This window comes from Capra hircus, chromosome 13 (genome assembly GCF_001704415.2).
Source record: "Capra hircus breed San Clemente chromosome 13, ASM170441v1, whole genome shotgun sequence".
NCBI lineage: Eukaryota > Metazoa > Chordata > Mammalia > Artiodactyla > Bovidae > Capra > Capra hircus.
In genome coordinates this window covers 83,445-102,143 of record NC_030820.1, presented here as the reverse complement: position 1 = coordinate 102,143, position 18,699 = coordinate 83,445, and the positions used below count along the sequence as shown (strand labels likewise).

Here is an 18,699-nt window from a genome sequence, read left to right as displayed (position 1 = left end):
AAAAAAAAAAAAGAGAGAAGATGAACCCTACCCCCAGCTAAGGCATTGAGTTACTGTGCCAAAGTCACACTTTTAACTTATCTGATTAATCTGATGAATTCATTCGGTAATATATAACATTTGACATTCCAGAATTGTATCATCTCTTTTGGTGGCATAAAATGCTAGGGAGTGCCTGTTTAGGGGCCTTAAAGAAAACCTTGAACATTTTTTGATTTTATTGCTGTTTTTGGTAAATAGTGAGGCAATACTAGGTAATTATTTGTATACCCTCTAGCTGTAAGGTTTGATGGTTATTGAATGTGGAATTGGGAAGCATTACTTATATTCCAGAATTCCACACTAACTAACAACTCCTCAGTTTCATTCTGCTCCTTGTGTTTTGGTAAACTCTGGTTCACCGTGACTTTTTTTGCTATCTCCCAGATGGAAGTGAAAAATGAATTGTAAAAGGCAGAGGGGAAAGTATAGCTTTAGTGCAGAGAGAAGAATGTTTCCTTTCTGAGGCATGAAGGTGTCACATCCTCTACATCTGGCTGTTTAATGGAGACTCCAGGTGGTAAAGACCAAAGAGGACAGATTTTGTGTCTTTGTCTTTGTATTTCTCTGTCTCTGCCAGTCAGATGGGGAAGACTAAATATGAATAATTGCATCTTATTAAGAAAGCCATTTTTGAAATTTTGGGAATTTTGTTCTTTTCCTCAAACAGAAAGGAGCAGATTTTACAAACATTTCAGTGACTTGTAAGTGATAAAATTAAAATAAACATAGAAATATTTTTATCACTAAATTCAGGGTGAGCACTGAGTCAAATAATAAAACTGAAAACAAAGATCTTTATAATTAGTACATAGCAATTATTCTTAGTGTCAAACTTCCATTAAAGGTTGAAGAAGAAAAGAAGCACAAAAGTAGTGAAGTGGAAATATCAGAGAATGTATGCAGTGCTGCTGATGAGAGTGTATTGTTTCAGCAGAGAAAGCGTGGAGGAAATAGCAACCAGGAGTTTCCTGCTATGCAGAATGAGGGTTCTGATAGGTAATCCTATATCAATATTTAACAGCACGTCCCTTGTTATTTTCCTATAAAATAATTTCTAACTTGAGCTAATGTTTGTGATGTACAGATTTTATATTTTACTAGAGATATAGTTATTTTTTAATACTCTTGGCCTTATTTACTAGAGTTCCTTTGTTAACATACCACCATGTTACATATTGGAATATTCTGGATTTGACTGCATACTTGTCTTAATCAGTGTGTTGTATATTTAAATTTGTTTCATCGCTAATGAACATCTTTTCACTTCAGTTTGAGGACTTCTTTCACCATTTCTCATGAGGCGGGACTAGTGGTGATGACCTCCATCAGGTTTGCTTTGTCTGGGACAGTTTTTATTCCTCTTTCATTTCTGAAAGACAGCTTTTCTGGAAAGAATACTCTTGGCTGGCTTGTTTTTCTCTCCTAGCACTTTGAGTGTGTCCATGGATGGAGGCGAGATTGTATTGGTGGTGGGAGAACTGATGAGTCATCGGTCTTTCAGCCATGATGCCGCTGTCGCCGCATCATGCGGGTGGTTTAAAAGTGAACTCTCCTCCTCTGGCCAAATATTTCCTTGGTTTCTTCTTTCATGGTATATGTACCTCATGTCATTTAAAATACCACCTAAATTAAGTGTGGCTTTTTTCTGTGAATTCTCTTTTTGACTTATTTTTGGCTGTGCTGGGTCTTTGCTGCCACAGTGCTTGGGCTTCTCAGTGTGGTGGCTTCTCTGGATGCTGAGCGTGGGCTCTAGGGTGCTGGCTTCAGTAGCTGCGGCGCACGGTTTAGTTGCACCATGGCATGCAGGATCTTCCCTGACCAGAAATGGAACACCTGCCCCTTTTATTGGTAGGTGGACTCCTAAGCACTGGACCACCAGGGAAGTCCCTAAATTCACCATTATTATATTTAGTAGCAAAATAAAAAATATAATGTAAATCTGCTTGTGACTCCCATGTCTAAGAGTCAAGGCGCTTAGCCAGTGGACTCCAGGTTTTCAGCGTAGCCCTTGAGGTTCTTCTCAGTGTCTTCCCAGATGCATCTCTCTACTTTCTTCCATGTATTTTGTGCTCTTCCTTCCAGGTTTCTCGAAAACAACCCAGATGCCCTGTGCCTGATGTTTGTGCTCACATTCGAGTCTCCAAGTAGAATGATTTTCTCCCTTTTCTGTTTCTCATGACCTCCTCTCTTCACTTCTTCTGAAAATCCTTCCTTATTTCACTTATTACTTTCATATGTCGTTTTATACATCATATTGTATCGTAATCATATCTGTGTTTGAAAGAAGAATTTGTTTTCTTGCATATGGTTGTTACTCTATAACTGTCTTGTGAATTAATCAATGACTTAAGATGGGTAAGAGTTGGAATTTTATAAGAACTGATTGTTTTTTATTCTTTACCAGTTGAATTATTAGAAAACATTGGCTTTTTTGTGGACTTTTTAAAGTAGCTATCCTGGTGTGCACAGGAAGGAAGTAAAGAAAAAGAATGATGACAAATGGACACCAGAAGAACGTGTGATTGCACCAATATTTGAAAAGACTGATTCACTGACTGGTGGTCTGCTGCATGTGAATGATGACAGCATTTTAAGGGAAGTGGATCAGGGTGATGACAGGTACATTCTCCAGATTCCCTGTTTGTAGGGGAAGAAATATTAACACTGAATACTTCTTCTGGAAATAGAGCAGCAATATACAGTGCTCAGGTTAAGATTGCTCAACTCTAGTGGACGAATATTGCTGAAAGGTTAAGATGAGGACCAGTGCCTTTGGCCAGAAGTCATTTCAGTAAACAGTCCCCTTGGAAGCTGGACTGTAATGAATACACGTAAACATTCAGTAGGGAATGTTATTGGGACAGGAAATGAAGAACTGGATGGTAACTGAAGAGGAATGTGGAGTTCACAGGTGTTACTTGTTTTTTGTTAAGAAGGGAGCTTTTAGAGTATGTATGCTATTGGAAGGAAAAGGCAATGGCAACCCTCTCCAGTACTCTTGCCTGGCAAACCTCATGGACGGAGGAGCCTGGTAGGCTGCAGTCCATGGGGTCGCTAGGAGTCGGACACTACTGAGCGACTTCACTTTCACTTTTCACTTTCATGCATTGGAGAAGGAAATGGCAACCCACTCCAGTGTTCTTGCCTGGAGAATCCCAGGGATGGGGGAGCCTGGTGGGCTGCCGTCTATGGAGTCGCACAGAGTCGGACACGACTGAAGTGACTTAGCAGTAGCAGCAGCATGCTATTGGAAATGAGCCAGCAGAGGGTGTGTTTATTTCGTTTAGTCTTGTTTGCATTTCCAATACTAGGAAGCTTATTGATTGTATGACATTATCTTTAAACTATTACAGTAAACTAATTGTACATAATACTTCTGTTCATGTATAGCTTTATGATAAGGGCTTGTTCATTGGTTCTGAAGTGTAATATTTCTATGTAATGGAATATGCAGAGGATTGCTTAAGTTAATTCTATCATATATAGATTTTCAAAAATTATATAATTGTGAATTTACAAACACTTAGGCTATACTGAATAGGATATGGTCATTCCTTGATGATTCTAGTTGATAGTAACATGGTAAGTAACTATGATTCTGTAAGGTGCTCTGAAACATCACATCATATTAACTTCATAGTTGTTTATAGATTCCAAGGAAAAGGGGAAGATTTTGTTTATATTCAATAGAAAAACATTATTAGCAGTCTTTCACAAATTATTCCTTTTGCATGATAAAGATCTAAATGACAAAACCCGTGCTTCCTTTACTAAGCGTGTCATTAACACATATTGTGTGCTCAGTACATGTATGTCAGATGCATGAAGAAACAGCACAATGGCTGAATGAATGCCTATTGATGAATTTCTTCACAGAAAACAAAACTTTATTGAAAGTTATTTGCAGGCTTGCCTACCTCTGAAGTCTTTTTAATTTTTGAGAAATATGTTTTAAGATTCAGAAATCATTACTTATAGCTATAGCTAGACCTGAAATAATACCATAGATTCATTTGCTATCATATTACTTTAAAAGGCTTTTCAATATTACTTTCTCAACATATTTTGGAAGAGCAGTGTTGAAGCCAGACTTCCTGGGTTTGAATTCTGGGTCTGTTGGTGACATGCTGAGTGGGCTTGGGATACTTCCTCAGCCTTTGTGTGCTCCATTTCCTCCTATACTTATCTCCAAGAATGACTGTGAGGAATAAAATGGCTTTAGGACATGTCAGATGTTTCTAATAATGCATGGCCAATGCATAGGACATCCTCAAAAAGCTAATATCTTGGTTATTCAAATGGATTTCTTTCTTAGAAGGACTGAAGGAATACCCCCCAGATAGGTAGTATTGCCATAAAAGTTAGTTCTTATGGAAAAGGACAGGTGCAAAAAACACTTGTATACTGTTTCCTATCACACAACGCAAGTAACTTTATGTTTTTCCTTTCCTTGGATCTAACTTTAATACTTTATTAATATTACTGATATATTTTCTGTGTCCTTTAATGCTGCTTTTATTTATTTCTGCATCCTTTATAGACAATTACTTGCCAATGCAAAGAGTTTATATAAAAAAGAAAAGTTTAGGTATTGTTTGTATTTTTGAATATTTAATATTAGCCTGAAAAGAATCATTTGTTCTTTTAGGCCTGCAAGGAAAACACCATATGAAAAGAAGAAGGTATAGTAAAAAAAAAATGAACTTTCAAAAATATTATCCTTATCGAAAATACTTTGTCAAAGGAATAGTGGTAAAAAAGAAAATCATCCTTTGTTGTAGAGAAGTTTACTTTGAACACATCATTTAGAAACACTGTTGATAAAGTTATCCTTTTGATAAAAATCTCTTCTTTTGGAGAGAGGGAAAGATGGCGGAGGAATAGGACGGGAAGATCACTTTCTCCCTCACAAATTCCTCAAAAGAACATTTCAACGCCGAGCAAACTCCACAAAACAACTTCTGTAGGCTGGCAGAGGACATCAGGCAACCAGAAAAGCAGACCATTGTCTTCAAAAACAGAGAGAAGAAACCCAGCTCCACCCACCAAAACTCCAACACAAGCCTCCCTAACCAGGAAACCTTGACAAGCCACTGATAGAACCCCACCCAAGGTGAGGAAGCTCCATAATAAAGAGAACTCCACAAATTACCAGAATATAAAAAGGCCACCCCAAACGCAGCAATATAACCAAGATGAAGAGACAGAGGAATACTCAGCAGGTAAAGGAACAGGAGAGTTGCCCACCAAACCAAACAAAAGAGGAAGAAGTAGGGAATCTACCGGAGAAGGAATTCCGAATATTGATAGTGAAAATGATCCAAAATCTTGAAATCAAAATGGAAACACAGATAAATAGCCTAGAGACAAGGATTGAGAAGATGCAAGAAAGGTTTAACAAGGACCTAGAAGAAATAAAAAAAGAGTCAAAATATAATGAATAACGCAATAAATGAGATCAGAAACACTCTGGAGGCAACAAATAGTAGAATAATGGAGGCAGAAGATAGGATTAGTGAAATAGAAGATAGAATGGTAGAAATCAATGTATCAGAGAGGAAACAAGAAAAACGAATTAAAAGAAACAAGGACAATCTCAGAGACCTCCAGGACAATATGAAACGCTCCAACATTCGAATTATAGGAGTCCCAGAAGAAGAAGACAGAAAGAAAGATCATGAGAAAATCCTTGAGGAGATAATAGTTGAAAACTTCCCTAAAATGGGGAAGGAAATAATCACCCAAGTCCAAGAAACGCAGAGAGTTCCAAATAGGATAAACCCAAGGCGAAACACCCCAAGACACATATTAATCAAATTAACAAAGATCAAACACAAAGAACAAATATTAAAAGCAGCAAGGGAAAAACAACAAATAGCACACAAGGGGATTCCCATAAGGATAACAGCTGATCTTTCAATAGAAACTCTTCAGGCCAGGAGGGAATGGCAAGACATACTTAAAGTGATGAAAGACAATAACCTACAGCCCAGATTACTGTATCCAGCAAGGATCTCATTCAAATACGAAGGAGAAATCAAAAGCTTTACAGACAAGCAAAAGCTGAGAGAATTCAGCACCACCAAACCAGCTCTCCAACAAATTCTAAAGGATATCCTCTAGACAGGAAACATGAAAAGGGTGTATAAACCCGAACCCAAAACAATAAAGTAAATGGTAACGGGATCATACTTATCAATAATCACCTTAAACGTAAATGGGTTGAACGCCCCAACCAAAAGACAAAGACTGGCCGAATGGATACAAAAACAAGACCCCTCTATATGCTGCTTACAAGAGACCCACCTCAAAACAAGGGACACATACAGACTGAAAGTGAAGGGCTGGAAAAAGATATACCACGCAAACAGAGACCAAAAGAAAGCAGGAGTGGCAATACTCATATCCGATAAAATAGACTTTAAAACAAAGGCTGTGAAAAGAGATAAAGAAGGCCACTACATAATGATTAAAGGATCAATCCAAGAAGAAGATATAACAATTATAAATATGTATGCACCCAATATAGGAGCACCGCAATATGCAAGACAAATGCTAACAAGTATGAAAGGGGAAATCAACAATAACACAATAATAGTGGGAGACTTTAATACCCCACTCACACCTATGGACAGATCAACTAAACAGAAAATTAACAAAGAAATGCAAACTTTAAATGATACATTAGATCAGTTAGACCTAATTGATATCTATAGGACATTTCACCCCAAAACAATGAATTTCACCTTTTTTTCAAGTGCTCATGGAACCTTCTCCAGGATAGATCACATCCTGGGCCATAAATCTAAACTTGATAAATTCAAAAAAATCGAAATCATTCCAAGCATCTTTTCTGACCATAATGCATTAAGATTAGATCTCAATTACAGGAGAAAAACTATTAAAAATTCCAACATATGGAGGTTGAACAACACACTTCTGAATAACCAACAAATCACAGAAGAAATCAAAAAAGAAATCAAAATATGCATAGAAACTAATGAAAATGAAAACACAGCAACCCAAAACTTGTGGGACACTATAAAAGCAGTGCTAAGAGGAAAGTTCATAGCAATACAGGCATACCTCAAGAAACAAGAAAAAAGTCAAATAAATAACCTAACTCTACAACTAAAGCAACTAGAAAAGGAAGAGTTGGAGAACCCCAGAGTTAGTAGAAGGAAAGAAATCTTAAAAATTAGGGCAGAAATAAATGCAAAAGAAACAAAAGAGACCATAGCAAAAATCAACAAAGCCAAAAGCTGGTTCTTTGAAAGGATAAATAAAATTGACAAACCATTAGCCAGACTCATCAAGAAGCAAAGAGAGAAAAATCAAATCAATAAAATTAGAAATGAAAATGGAGAGATCACAACAGACAACACAGAAATACAAAGGATCATAAGAGACTACTATCAGCAATTGTATGCCAATAAAATGGACAACGTGGAAGAAATGGACAAATTCTTAGAAAAGTACAATTTTCCAAAACTGAACCAGGAAGAAATAGAAAATCTTAACAGACCCATCACATGCACGGAAATTGAAACTGTAATCAGAAATCTTCCAGCAAACAAAAGCCCAGGTCCAGACGGCTTCACAGCTGAATTCTACCAAAAATTTCGAGAGGAGCTAACACCTATCCTCCTCAAACTCTTCCAGAAAATTGCAGAGGAAGGTAAACTTCTAAACTCATTCTATGAGGCCACCATCACCCTAATACCAAAACCTGACAAAGATGTCACAAAAAAAGAAAACTACAGGCCAATATCACTGATGAACATAGATGCAAAAATCCTCAACAAAATTCTAGCAATCAGAATCCAACAACACATTAAAAAGATCATACACCATGACCAAGTGGGCTTTATCCCAGGGATGCAAGGATTCTTCAATATCCGCAAATCAATCAGTGTAATTCACCACATTAACAAACTGAAAAATAAAAACCATATGATTATCTCAATAGATGCAGAGAAGGCCTTTGACAAAATTCAACATCCATTTATGATAAAAACTCTCCAGAAAGCAGGAATAGAAGGAACATACCTCAACATAATAAAAGCTATCTATGACAAACCCACAGCAAACATTATCCTCAATGGTGAAAAATTGAAAGCATTTCCGCTAAAGTCAGGAACAAGACAAGGGTGTCCACTTTCACCGCTACTATTCAACATAGTTCTTGAAGTTTTGGCCACAGCAATGAGAGCAGAAAAAGAAATAAAAGGAATCCAAATTGGAAAAGAAGAAGTAAAACTCTCACTGTTTGCAGATGACATGATCCTCTACATGGAAAACCCTAAAGACTGCACCAGAAAATTACTAGAGCTAATCAATGAATATAGTAAAGTTGCAGGATATAAAATCAACACACAGAAATCCCTTGCATTCCTATACACGAATAGAGAAAGTAGAAAAAGAAATTAAGGAAACAATTCCATTCACCATTGCAATGAAAAGAATAAAATACTTAGGAATATATCTACCTAAAGAAACTAAAGACTTATATGTAGAAAACTATAAAACACTGATGAAAGAAATCAAAGAGGACACTAATAGATGGAGAAATATACCATGTTCATGGATCAGAAGAATCAATATAGTGAAAATGAGTATACTACCCAAAGCAATTTACAAATTCAATGCAATCCCTATCAAGCTACCAGCCACATTTTTCACAGAACTAGAACAAATAATTTCAAGATTTGTATGGAAATACAAAAAACCTCGAATAGCCAAAGCAGTCTTGAGAAAGAAGAATGGAACTGGAGGAATCAACTTGCCTGACTTCAGGCTCTACTACAAAGCCACCGTCATCAAAACAGTATGGTACTGGCACAAAGACAGACATATAGATCAATGGAACAAAATAGAAAGCCCAGAGATAAATCCACACACATATGGACACCTTATCTTTGACAAAGGAGGCAAGAATATACAATGGAGTAAAGACAATCTCTTTAATAAGTGGTGCTGGGAAAACTGGTCAACCACTTGTAAAAGAATGAAACTAGATCACTTTCTAACACCCCACACAAAAATAAACTCAAAATGGATTAAAGATCTAAATGTAAGACCAGAAACTATAAAACTCCTAGAGGAGACCATAGGCAAAACACTCTCAGACATAAATCACAGCAGGATCCTCTATGATCCACCTCCCAGAATTCTGGAAATAAAAGCAAAAATAAACAAATGGGATCTAATTAAAATTAAAAGCTTCTGCACAACAAAGGAAAATATAAGCAAGGTGAAAAGACAGCCTTCCGAATGGGAGAAAATAATAGCAAATGAAGCAACTGACAAACAACTAATCTCAAAAATATACAAACAACTTCTGCAGCTCAATTCCAGAAAAATAAACGACCGAATCAAAAAATGGGCCAAAGAACTAAATAGACATTTCTCCAAAGAAGACATACGGATGGCTAACAAACACATGAAAAGATGCTCAACATCACTCATTATTAGAGAAATGCAAATCAAAACCACAATGAGGTACCATTTCACACCAGTCAGAATGGCTGCGATCCAAAAATCTGCAAGCAATAAATGCTGGAGAGGGTGTGGAGAAAAGGGAACCCTCCTACACTGTTGGTGGGAATGCAAACTAGTACAGCCACTATGGAGAACAGTGTGGAGATTCCTTAAAAAATTGCAAATAGAACTACCCTATGACCCAGCAATCCCACTGCTGGGCATACACACCGAGGAAACCAGAATTGAAAGAGACGCATGTACCCCAATGTTCATCGCAGCACTGTTTATAATAGCTAGGACATGGAAACAACCTAGATGTCCATCAGCAGATGAATGGATAAGAAAGCTGTGGTACATATACACAATGGAGTATTACTCAGCCGTTAAAAAGAATTCATTTGAATCAGTTCTGCTGAGATGGATGAAACTGGAGCCGATTATACAGAGTGAAGTAAGCCAGAAAGAAAAACACCAATACAGTATACTAACACATATATATGGAATTTAGGAAGATGGCAATGACGACCCTGTATGCAAGACAGGGAAAGAGACACAGATGTGTATAATGGACTTTTGGACTCAGAGGGAGAGGGAGAGGGTGGGATGATTTGGGAGAATGACATTCTAACATGTATACTATCATCTAAGAATTGAATCACCAGTCTATGTCTGATGCAGGATACAGCATGCTTGGAGCTGGTGCATGGGGATGACCCAGAGAGATGTTATGGGGAGGGAGGTGGGAGGGGGGTTCATGTTTGGGAACGCATGTAAGAATTAAAGATTTTAAAATTTAAAAAAAAATAAAAAATAAAAATAAATTTAAAAAAATTAAAAAAAAACTCTTTTAAGAAATGTCTGGGTTTTTTTTTTTTTTGATACGGAGATTTATCACCTCTGTACACTTGGTGTATTTATACATATTTTAAACAGTATTGTTTACATGTAGGTCAAAGAACAAATCAATTATGTGAACAACTTGGATGACTTAACTCAGTCGTCCGAGACTGATTCTGAGTATGGTGATGTGCTTTACAAATTCCACATTGCAAGAACCTCTCGACGTGGGGTGTAAGGGTAGGACCGCAGTGTAAATGTTAACAGAAAGCCTGTCTGTATATAGAGTAGTGATACATGCACACCTTCTCAGTACTGCTCTAGATCCAGGGATATGTTACAGTGCTGTGCATCTCAGAAGTTTCTTTTGCATTAAAAGGACATGAAAGTGAGTGTATACTCTGAGCCACAGGCCTATGATCCTCTCACTCACTGTACCTTCTGTTGACTCTTCTTTCCTATGCCTCCACCCATGGTCAGGTCAGCTTCATTTTCTTCCTAGAGTAACTGAAATAATGTCAGGACTTCTTTCCCTGCCATTCCACCTGGCAGAACCTTGGTCTGCACAGCAACTGTAATTATTGCCTATTTTTAAACATTCAGGTCTCATCATGCTACCCCCTTGCTTCAAGCCCAACTGTTGCCTCTTTTTGCTGCCTGGTTAAAGGTCAAAATTGTGTAGTTCCATCTGGTTTTAGTTTTCACCCTTCTTTCTACATGAATTCTAGAATCAGCTTGTCAGTTTCCTAAAATGTCTGCTGGTCTTAATGTTTTCATTTTCCTTCAGTTTAAAATACTTTGTACTTTCTCTTTTCATTACCTCTTTGATCCAAGGGTTATTTAGATCCGTGTGATTTAGTTTCCAAATATTGAGAGTTTTTCAGAGATCCTTCTGTGCTCTTGCTTCTCATGATTTGTTAGGTGCATCCAGAGGGGCCTTGGGGCTAGGGCTGATTATTTCCTGCCTTGGAGGCAAGACCTTGCTGACTACCCTGTTCATTCTGCTGGTACCTAGGAGTTTTTCCAGCCTGGCTCATGAGAATAGATAGAATTCCTGGGACTGAGTGAGCACCAGTCATATGTTCCTATAGTCTTTTCAGATGGTTTCTCCCTGGTCTCAGGTGGTTTCTCCCAGATGGGCGCTATTCGTTCCTCTGTTGAATGCCCGAGGGACTCCTCCTCAGATCTCCAGGGTCCTTTTCCTCTCTGTTCCACTCTCTCCTCTCCACAGTTCTGATCTGTGATCTCTGCCCACTTTGGTTTCACCAGACTATCAGCTTCATTACCTCCTGTCAGGGAGTCTGGCTGACTCAGCTTCTATTCCTTCTCCCCGTGTTGGGGCCTGGAAATTCTCTCCAGGCAGTGAGCTGGGGCATTCCTTAGGCTAACCTTGAGTGTTTCCATGATCATTGTATTTCGTTCCCTGAAGTCCTTTGTCATGAAAATCATTGTTTAATGTATTTTTTCGGCATTGTTTTTGCTCGCTCCACTCAGGAAGGTAAATCAGTAGCTGTTCACTCTCTTGGTTAAAACATATGGCAGCTGGAGACTGTTCACAGGGTTGTTCCTCCTACTCTACTTACTACTTCCTGCTCATCCTTCATTTCTCAGTGTGACATCTCTTCCCCAGGGAAATCTTTCCTGGACCCAGTCTATGTCAAGTTCTGTTATGTGATCATAGAACTCTCTTTTCTTAGAGTATCTATCCGAGTTCATATTTATTTTATTTGTCTTTGTCTGCTGCTAGGTTTCAAGCTAAACAAGAGCCAGGGACATCTGTTTTATTTGCAGAGCTTAGAATAATAATGTCTTCCACATTATAGACCCTTAATACTTGTTCAGTGCGTGGATGAGCGAATGTGAAAGGCACAGTCCTTTATACTCAAAAATTACTCACATAATTTTTCATTTGTTTCTGTCTTTGTTTTCTTCATCATGCAGATTCTGTTAGCTTGTTGAAAATTCAAGATACAATTCTGTCACATGAAAGATTAGTAGATTTTCAAAGAAGCCAAAGAAGCCACTGTGAACTACTTAGAGGAGAATTTTACAGAATGAAAAGTAAGGTTCGTGGGCTACAAAAAGAGCTGTCAGAAGCCAAAGAAGTGAAATCACAGTTAGAGCATCAGAAAGTGGAGTGGGAACATGAGTGCAGCAGCTTGAGGTACTGTTCACCTCACTTTTAAAGAAATATTTGAACTATTGTTTGCTTTAATACTGCAGAGACATAGACATGTTATAAGGACTAACTTATCCTCTAGGATTTTACAGAGGAGAAAGTGTTACTAGTATTGTGGAATGTGAAATTCTTGGAAATAATATATCAGGTTTTTAACACTAAATGCTTCTAATACCTTAATGTATATTTTTCCAAATCATCATTTTCATGACCATACAAAAGTCTGCCATAATGGAAACCCCATCAAATATTTACCAAATTGACTTTCAGTTGTTTTTCACTTTTCTGTGTTCTATTTAATACTGCAAGGAACACCTTTTTATAAATGCATTTCTACCTTTCTAATTATTTTAACTACATTTTCTTTAATAATATTGTATAATTTGGTCAAAGTATGAGAACTTAAAAAAGATCTGTGATCTATATTTCTAAACTATTCTTAGGAAAGTTTTTATTACTATACATTCCCACCCATAGATTTATGAAGTAGCCATTTTTCTCAAGAGAAAATGAAAACAAAATTTTATGCAGTTTTTCTCTTAACCCTCTGTCTGAAAACAGTGACCATTATTAAATGTTTTTCATTGTATTTCCCCCCTCCCCAAGTTTAACTATTTTAAACATTGTGAAGAGGGAACGTAAGTTATTGCAGCAGTGAATAATCTCATGATTTTCTAAGAAGAGGTTTAAATTTTGCAGATTCACCTTAAAGCAAGAAGAGAATAGAAGAAATGTCGAGATGTTATATGAAAAAATGAGGGAACATTTAAGAAGAAAAGAAGACCAATATAGTAAAGAAGCTGAAGTGAAACAGCACCTAGAACTCACTCTCCAAGCAGTAGAAATTAAACTGAAGCCTGAGATAAATAATCTGAATCAGGTAGAGTAATCTCTGGTGAAAATTTCAAATTTCTAACATGATTTTATCAATATTATTTATAATATCCCCTTTTTAAAAAAATGCCATTTATTTAGTGTCATTTTGTTCAGTGTTATAGGAAATTTTAGGTTAATTGTTAAAAACAAAACAAAAGAAATTCAAAGTTCCCAAAGAAACAAGGCTAGAAATAAGAATTGTATGATCCTGACATGCTGGGTGCACTTTTTCAAGCAGAGGGAGGAAGAGGTCACGTCAGTAGCTCACGCAATAGATCCTGAGAAACCACAGGGTTGAGAATGGTGTAGAAACTGGAGGTTAAGCTCTCAGCCCACCTCAGGCAACCGATCCTTCAGCCTCGACAGACCATTCGTGAGTGAATAGGTCTAGAAGAGAAGGGGTGCTGGGAGGGACCATCATGCCTAATTTTACATCAGGTTGCCTCTGGCCTTCAATCTGGCAGGCGGCTGAGGGTCGTGTACCCCTCTCCCTCTGTGCCCATCACCCTCCAGTCCACCTGCCCCATGAACAGCTCAGAGCTGGCTCCAGCTACCCCAGCTGAGTCCTCAAGGACAGGTGTTAGCTGGCGTCCTCGAGAGGTGTAGGAATTTTTTTTCCAGCAGTTGGTAGAAACCAGACACTCTTGAAGTTGGTTATCCTTCCTTCTGCAGAGTTCTCAAGTGGCATCTCAGAGCAGAGGTATATGCTCCCACACCCGATGTCCCTCTCAAACATGGACTGGGTCCCATCCCCGAGGTCCTAGCAGCAGATCTCCCACAACGAAAAGCTCTCGGGAAGAGCTTGGGAAAGTAGTATTTGTAATTCAAATCCATTTGTCTAGAGCAGTCAGGTAGTGACATACAATGGCCTCATCCAAGGAGAGACCTTTAATATTTTCCATAGGAATCGATCTCAAATCTTTTGTGACTATCTTGGAGGAGCCGGGACCCTGATTGTGGTTTAGGCAAGGAAGAGCGTGTGTGGTCCACCATTGACTGCGCTACCCGACCAAGTCCCTCTGCCTTGGAGTGAACGTGTCTGTCACTCCATGCACATCATCACCTTCAGTGTCTAAATCAGAGTCCGTTTTTGGTTACACTGTCATTTCTTTAACCAATACCCTGTCAGCGACCTTTTCACATCATTTACTGTTTTTCATTTTGTAAAAACTGCAACATCAGTTGTAAAAACACTTTTGAACACTTTAAAAAGTTGTTTCTTTAGAACAACATATAAAAGTGCCTCCCCCACACCAACGGGAGAAAAAAAAAAAAAGAGAGAGAACTCCTGCTACCAATTAAAGATATTCTGGGTTTTGGTAATGATTTCACTTCCTCGATTGATCATTAGGTTAGTTTATCACTTCCCCTGATGGTAAGGAGGAAGCTATCAGCAGTTCAGAGACCACATTTTGAATGTCATTCTTCTGCTTGTGAGAAAATGAGCACTCTGCTCTGTGAGGGTCTTATTTCAGTACAAGGAGCTTTTGAAAACAGTGATAGATATGCCATAATATATATTTAGTGAGAGTTATTAAGTGTTTTTCATTGTATTTTCCCCATCTTACTATTTTAAATATTATGGACAGATAATGAAGGTTATTGCAGCAGAAAATAATCTCATAGTTTTCTAAGAGCTTTCTAAATTTTACCTTATTTACCATGAGTGTATGTACCATGAATGAAATAGGAAGCTTATTTTGTATTGATGTGTTTGTACTAGAGACATGTGTTTTGATGTAAGAAGATTAGTAGAGTCCAAAGACATGGCGAAAAGGCTGCAGCTTACTCATATTTTTAACTTTTTCCTTTCCAGAATCATTATAGCGAATGAGTTAGTTAATATTTGTACAACTGCCTAGTACAGTTGTTAATAGGTGTAATTCTTGTAATTGCCTATTAAAATGTTAGAAGGTAGCATATTCTCAAGGAAAAACTTTTTGTACAAAATTTAGTCTATTTATACAGAGGTAAGGCTCTTGCTGTGAAGTAGATGTATAGGAGGTATCAAATACAGTGTTTATAAACCTAGCAAGTGGTGTTGTTTATTGAATTATAGTTGATTCACAATATTCTGTTAGTTTCAGGCATACAGCACAGTGATTCAGATATATATGTATATGTGTGTGTATATTATATAAATGGGGCTTCCCTGCTGGTTCAGACTGTAAAGAATCTGCCTGCAGTGCAGGAGACCTGGGTTCAATCCTTGGGTTGGGAAGATCCCCTGGAGAAGGTGGAGAAGGCGATGGCACCCCACTCCAGTACTCTTGCCTGGAAAATCCCATGGACGGAGGAGCCTGGTAGGCTGCAGTCCATGGGGTTGCTAAGAGTCAGACACGACTGAGCGACTTCCCTTTCACTTTTCACTTTCATGCATTGGAGAAGGAAAAGACAACCCACTACATTGTTCTTGCCTGGAGAATCCCAGGGACGCTGGAGCCTGGTGGGCTGCAGTCTATGGGTTCTCACAGAGTCGGATATGACTGAGGCAATTTAGCAGCAGCAGCCTGGAGAAGGAACTGGCTACCCGCTTCAGTATTCTTGCCTGGGAAATCCCATGGACAGAGGAGCCTGGCAGGCTACAGTCCATGGGGTTGCAAAGAGTTGGACACGACTGAGTGACTAATACACATACACACTCACACACACACTCACATGTACACACATATTCTGTTTCATATTCTTCTTGCAGAATATTAAGTGTAGTTCTTTATGTTGTACAGTACACGTCTCTTGGTTATTTTATATCTACTAGTGTGTATATGTTAATCCCAACATCCTAATATATCCCTTCCCCTACCCCGCTTTCCTCTGTGGTCACCATAAGTTTGTTTTCTGTGTCCATGAGTCTCTTTCTGTTGTGTGAATAAGTTCACTTTAGATTCTACATATAAGCAGTATGATATAATACTTGTCTTTGTCTGACTTACATCACTTAGGGTGATAATGTCTAGGTCCATCCCTGTTGCTGCAAATAGCATTATTTCCTTCTTTTTTATGGCTTACTAGTTTTCCATTATATAAATATTCCACATCAGATGCAATTTTTAAGTGTAGTCAGATCTATGAATCTTTTATTTTAAGCCTTCTGGGTTTGTTGTAGTTCAGAAAGAAGCCTTTCCAGTTCTGGGCTTCTTGAAAAGTCTCTTGGGATTTATTTTTTACTTTCGTGGATTCATTGTCTTCCATTAAATGTTTGAATCTTTGGGAATTTCTGCTTGTATAAAGTCTGAGGATTGAATTGAACCTTATTTTTCCCTGTTGGAGACACACTTGGTGCAGTTTTTTCATTGTATAAACATACAAGTTAGTCTTTCATTTCAGAGGAAATCATGGAATGTCACTTTATTGAGTACTAGCTAAAAATCTCCTTTGTTTCCACTTAGGTTTCTGATAGTTGTGAAGAAGCAAAAGACCTGTTGCACAAAAACCACACGCTGCAGGATGAACTTGCCACGCTGAGACTGGAGATAGATGCACTGAAACATCAGCACCAGGAAAAGGAAGAGAACTATTTTGAGGACATGGAAATTCTCAAAGTAAAGGATGATGATCTACAAAAGGCAGTAAAACTGAGTGAGGAAACGTTAACAAAGACTATATCCCACTATACAGGCCAGCTTAATGCTCTGACAGCTGAGAATACAATGCTAACCTCTAAGCTGGAGAACGAAAAAGAAAGTAAACAAAGACTGGAAACGGACGTGAAATCCTACCGTTCTAGACTGGCTGCTGCCTTACACGATCATGATCAAGGTCAGACATCAAGAAGAGACCCGGAACTTGCCTTCCAGAGAGCGAGAGACGAGTGGTTATGCTTGCAGGACAAAATGAAGTTTGATGTGGCTAATCTAAGCGATAACAATGAGAAGCTTTCCCAGAACTATCTGCAGTGGAAAGTATCTTCAATTAGCTGAAAATCAAGCTGCATCACACGAGAGATGACCTTAGAGAAAAGACTTTGATGTTAGAACGTGTCCAGAGAGATCTAAGCCAATCAAAGTGTCAAAAGCAGGAAATTGAACACATATATCAGAACGAACACAGCAAAGTGAATACATACCTTGGAAAGCAGAAATCCTTAGAGGAGAGATTATCTCAACTCCAGAGTGAAAAACTTGTTGCTCTGACAGTAACCGGGTAATGCACAAAACAGAGCCGACAGTAAAGAGAAGACGGTCATTAGCATCCAAGACCAGTTTCAGCAGATCGTGAGAAAACTTCAGGCCAAACGTAAGAAACAAGGTCTGATGCTAGAGGAAAGAAACAAGTGGTTGATCAAGGAGTGTAAGCATTTAAAAGAGAGAATGTATTGGTATGAAAATGAGGAAGCAGAAGGAGAAGTGAGTATGCAGAAGGAGAAATAATTCTCAGACTTCCTGAAAGAAAGTTCAAAGTGATTCTTGATTCTGGCTAAATGTTGAATCTAGTTGAGTATAAAAAATATTCAAGCTGTGAATCTATGGTCTAAACCAGCCTAAAAGCATAACTTGTATCCAGAAAAAAAAAATACATAAAGCCATAAAGAAAAACAAAAGAAAGCTACACACACACCAGATGCAAATAAGCTCAGGGGAAGGGCACTCAATCTGCCCCAGGTGGGGAGCGAGTTGATGACATCCACGGGAAGCAGGCAGGGATGGAGGCTGCAGATCCAACCACTCCCCTGGATGAGGTGTTTCCAGAAAGGGCTCCGGGTCTCTGTCCAGAGCGGGGGCCCGTTCTCCCTGCAGGGATGGGTCAGTCATCGTGGGCATCTGGGTCTTGGGCAGGAGGCAGGGCAGGCTCTCCCTGCAGAGGTGGTGACTCATCCCCGGACTCGGGATCTCCTGCCAAAGCCCGAGCAGGTACAGGTGCAGGTGGAGGTGGATGTTCTCATTAAGGGCATGGGACATCAGTGCCTGTGGCTGGGGGTCCTGCAGGCACAGAGGTCCGATATGCCCAGTGTGCTGGCCAGTACCCAGCTGGCCTGGTGTCTTTGGGAAGGGAAGTATCAGGTCTCAATCTCCCCTCAGTGGATCCCTGGGTCCTGGACCTGTAGCACCCACTGATGTAGGGACAGGACTTGGAAGTGGAGTCTGGTTGTAATGAGAGGCCAGTGCTAGAGCTGTGAGAGAAGAGAAGGTTACCCATCACCAGCATTTTGATGTGTGTATATGGGGACAGAAAGCTTCCCAGAGAATCACAAAGAATACCCAGGATAGGATGCACTCTGACTGCAGTGTGAAAGGTGGGTGGTGTGAGGCTAGGCTTTGTTCCAGGCCCAAACCCAGCTCTAG

At 38.8% G+C, this 18,699-nt stretch overlaps 1 pseudogene; it reads left to right on the top strand.

Moving 5' to 3' along the window:
- The window catches only part of LOC108637346, a 63,948-nt pseudogene extending 46,128 nt beyond the window's left edge, over window positions 1-17,820 (top strand).